Source organism: Aquarana catesbeiana, linkage group LG08 (genome assembly GCF_042186555.1).
Source record: "Aquarana catesbeiana isolate 2022-GZ linkage group LG08, ASM4218655v1, whole genome shotgun sequence".
Classification (NCBI taxonomy): domain Eukaryota; kingdom Metazoa; phylum Chordata; class Amphibia; order Anura; family Ranidae; genus Aquarana; species Aquarana catesbeiana.
The window spans coordinates 73,387,827-73,392,708 of NC_133331.1; positions in this window are offsets into that span (position 1 = coordinate 73,387,827).

Below are 4,882 nucleotides of genomic sequence, written 5' to 3' on the forward strand. Positions count from 1 at the left end.
AGAGCTGCTGCAGCAAAGGATTGTGGGACATATAGTCCCTAACATAAACAGCCTAGTCATTTCCTATGGGCTACATACCCCTGCATGCTTTGTGGAAAAAGCAGAAAAGGATACCAGGGGCTGACTGGGAGCTAGTCAGACACCACGAGGCAGAAGAGAAGACCAGACCTGGGGAGAGGTGTTGCCTCCCAGGTTCGCGTACCGTTCTTGCCAGGCATCCACGGCCGGTCGGGGGACATCCTGCCTGAGAGGGGGATCCTAGGTGCATATCCAGGCGCAGCTGCACCGACAGCGAGAAGTGTCCAGTTGTGAGGTATCCAGTTGGGCTACCTCAAGAGCCTGCCTGTTCCAGGACGTTTCCTTTGGGCTTGATCGCAGGATTGGTAAGCGGGCACCATTTGCAGGAAACAAAGACACTGTATGCAGACAGCGTTGTTCACTTTGCCCACACTTGCCAGAACCTGGATCACATGGATGCCCTGTTAAGCAATCAAAGTGTCTGTCCTGTTATCCAGACACTACCAGCATACTGCCTTTATACTCTATCCCAGTGATGGCGAACCTTGGCACCCCAGATGTTTTGGAACTACATTTCCCATGATGCTCATGCATTCTGCAGTGTAGTTGAGCATATAGTAGATTTTAATCTTGGTTTTAACTAATAAATTTATCTAGGATAATGCACTAGGCTGGTGCGTTCTCTCTCTTTCTTATCATGGGAAATGTGGTTCCAAAACATTTGGGGTGCCAAAGTTCGCCATCACTGCTCTATCCAATAGGAGTTCAAAGTGCACCAACTAAAGTGGCTAGCTGAAGACTCAAGGCCTTCTTCTTCAAAGGGACTGAAGCTATTGTGGCCATATGGACATATACCCATAAGTATAAGTAAGGAAGTAACCAATTTGTTATAGAGTTTGCCATTTGTGATCTGTTATTATTAAAATGTTTTCCCTTTACTCTTGTGATTATTCGTTGTTGAGGAATCCCCTGGAAGCAGTCTGACAATACCATTGAGTATATTGCTCTTGATTCTCAGTCATTTTATAGTTAATTTACTTGAACGATGTAGCACCCTGAGGTTTAGTCAGGGAGCTCCTCACAAATTTACTTGCCAAGAGTAGGTATCTTGGTCAATTGATAGGGATCCATTGATTTCTCCCTAAGTTTGGCCTTGTTGCACTTTTCTCTTATACCACTAGGTGGCCCTGTACTTGGTGGTACTAGATGTGAGAAGGGCAACCCAAGGTCAAGTTATAGGTATGTGGGTGTCCCAGCCAATGGGCAGGGGTTTTCTTGAATCCCTTGTCCTGATGGGAAAACCTATATATTAAGGTGAGGTCAGGGGATCTGTGTTCTGTGCCAGCTGGACGGCTGTCTGGGTGAATGTGCGTCGTATGCCCCGGGCTGCTAGGCCAGAGATTGGGCCTATCCTGGGGTCATCTGGCTGCTAGGCTGTGTGAGAGCCTATCCAGAAGTTAGAGAGCAACGCAGGGTTGGGATTGCGGCTTGCAGTCCAACCAGAAGTGACGGATCGCCTTTACCAGGGACCACAGTGAGTAACTGAAGCAAGTACTGGAGCAGTATTCTCAGCAAATGGGCACGGTGGAGAATCAGGAAACTTCAGGCGGTGATCAAGTCAGGGACCCAAACAGCGGAGGAGATGCTTGCAGAGCAGCCTTGGATTGAGCTGGTTAGCAGGGGTGAAGCTTGAGGAGTATCTGGAGTGCCAAGCTAGGGACCCAGTAGAGAAGCGGAGTGACACTTGAGGGGATACTACCGCAAACCTTAGAGGAGCTCAAGGGATTCAGAGTCAGTGAATCAGAGAGTCTAGTGAGAGACCAGGAGCTCAGTATTGAAGAACTACAAGGAGCAGTTGTAGTGGAGCTGAAAGAACTGATATGTTGGAGTTAGGAACGGTTAAAGGACTGTTACCATGGGAGACAGCAATCCTGCATATGTAGAAGTGGCGCCTTGCTGGGGCCTTTCCCTGTACGGCTGTTCTTGAAGTCTCTGTGTCTGCCAGTTGAGTTTGAAACTATCTAAGGGTGTCCTGGCTCTATCTCTCTTTCCCCCAAAATATATAAAAAGAACTGTCAAAAGAAATAAAACCTCTTTTACATCCAAGAAATGTCTGGCGCCCAATGATTTTCACCATCTTTGCACCCACTATGCCTCACAACCCACCACATATTGAAGGATGTCAGCTATCTTTGGCCTTGGAGGTTCGCATTAGACCATAAGAGGTAAAAGACCTTGCTACAACTATACTTCTACTGTTTGTTACCATTCCACAGAAACGTCACAGTATGAGTGGAGGTGTGCCTCTGTGTAAATCCAGAAAGTGAACAGGCAGCAGCTGCCCACAGTTAAAATGGTTGCAGCCAGACTCAGTGGAGGGAGATTTCTGTAGCATATTTCATATTTGGCAAGTACAGAATCACAATATATATGAAATAATATGCAAAGTGGAAGCTTCAGAATGGCAAAGATGTTTTTATTGCAAATCATGTGAGCAGACTGCAGTTCCTCTTTAAGCGGCTTCTGCGGGGGGTACTGCTACATACATTAACCACTTACTGACTGCCCCATAGCAGATTTACTACTACAGGGTGGCTCTCCTGTGCAGAATCACATATAGTATTTATGCACTTCCACCTACAGGTGGGCCGCTTCTGCTCTTCTGTTGTGGGGGGGCAGCAAACAATACGCAGCCAGTCCCCCCCATTCCCTCACCCGGTTGGGTCGCCCGCATCTCCCCCTGCCCCCCCCCCGGTTGGTCACCCGGCCGCAACTTACCCTGGGATTCCCTCCGGGCGGCCGGCTAGCTTCCCCTGCATCTCCTCTCCTCTGCCCATTGTCTCGGCTCTTGATTGGATAGATTGATAGCAGCACAGCCATTGGCTCCCACTGCTGTCAATCAAATTCAGTGACACGGGCGCCGGGGGGGCGGGACCGAGTCTGGCAAACTGCATCTATGGACGCCAATGCTGGACTCGGGAGTGTGCCCGCAAGGTAACCCCCCCTGGGAGAGCGCTTCTCCTAGAGCAGGGATATGCAATTAGCGGACCTCCAGCTGTTGCAAAACTACAAGTCTCATCATGCCTCTGCCTCTGAGTGTCATGCTTGCGGCTGTCAGAGTCTTGCTATGCCTCATGGGACTTGTAGTTCTGCAACAGCCGGAGGTCCACTAATTGCATATCTCTGTCCTAGGGGGTTATACGATGCAGGGAGGAGCTACCAGTGCCGCCGGGGGACCCCAGAAGTCAAGGATCGTGGCCACTCTGTGCAAAGCGAACTGCACAGTGGAGGTAATTTAGGGTTGCCACCTTTTCTTCAAGCCAAACCCAAACACTTTAGCAGCGCATGGCATGTTTTCTCTTTTTAGTATACACTATAAGATTGTAAAAGACCTGGGGCACTTTTGGGTGCCCCAAGGAGAGTAGTAATGCAACTTGGTGCACCACAGTGAACAGTGAACGTGGTTCCATTCACACCTAGGAGTACCGGATTGCAGGTGGAATCACCGTGATTCTGCCGGCGATTCCCGAATCGCTGCAAATCATGGGACGCACTCGTGATCCCGTTACTTTCAAAGGCACCCCAATCGAGGCACAATTTTGCGATTGTCGCTTGACATAGCGCGGTAGAATCGAGCAGAATCGTGGGATGCCTGTCAGCCAAAATAAGTTTCTATTCCACCTGCGATCTAGAATGCCTAGGTGTGAAAGAGCCTGTGAGTCTTATGCACAGAATGCAGGGGACAGGAGTGTAAAATGCATATTAGGAGTCATGAGTGCAAAACTAAAAAAGTGCTGGAGTCAGGGGTGTGTAACGCACAGTGTAGGGGTAAGAAGAGTGCAAAATTCCCCCTGTGAGCAATACTCTCCTCCACTTTACCATGTCATCAAAAATCCCCACTCCCTCTCCTGCAAAAAAAATTCAGCATTAACCGCTTGCCGACCAGCCACCGTCATTAAACTGCTGTAGGTCGGCACGATCCCGCGAGCCGTCGTAGTTATAAGTCGGCTCCTTTAAGCCTTAAGGCGATTTAGTTCGCATATGTAGCGCTATACAAGTTACTCATTTATTCATTCATTCAATAGCAGGCGTGCGTGCCCCCGCTGCACTCAGGGGGTGCCGATGCTCGTGGCTGACGGTCGCGATGACCGCCGGCCACGAGCGATCGCAGGCACGAGAGGCAGAACAGGGACGTGTGTGTGTAAACACACAAATCCCTGTTCTGTGAGGAGAGACAGATCGTGAGTTCCTAATAGCTAGGAACCACGATCTGTCATTTCCTCTAGTCAGTCCCCTCCCCCTACAGTTAGAACATACCGTCAGGAAACACAGTTAACCCCTTGATCGCCCCCTAGTGTTGATCCCTTCCCTGCCAGTGACAATTTTACAGTAATCGTGCATTTTTATAGCACTGATTGCTGTATAAATCCCAATGGTCCCAATAACATGACAAAAGTATCCGATGTGTCCGCCATAACGTCGCAGTCCCGATAAAAAAATCGAAGATCGCCACCATTACTAGTAAAAAAAAAAAATAATAATAAAAATGCTCTAAATCTATCCCCTATTTTGTAGACGCTATAACTTTTGCGCAAACCAATCAATATACGCTTATTGCGATTTTTTTTTTTTTTTTTTTTTTTATTCTTTTTTTTTTTAACCAAAAATATGTAGAAGAATACATATCGGCCTAAACTGAGAAAAAATTAGCTTTTTTTTAAAAAAAAAAAGGGAATATTTAGGGATATTTATTATAGCAAAAAGTACAAAATATTGTGGGTTTTTCTTTTCAAAATTGTCACTCTTTTTTTGTTTATAGCGCAAAAAATAAAAAACGTAGAGATGATCAAATACCACCAAAAGA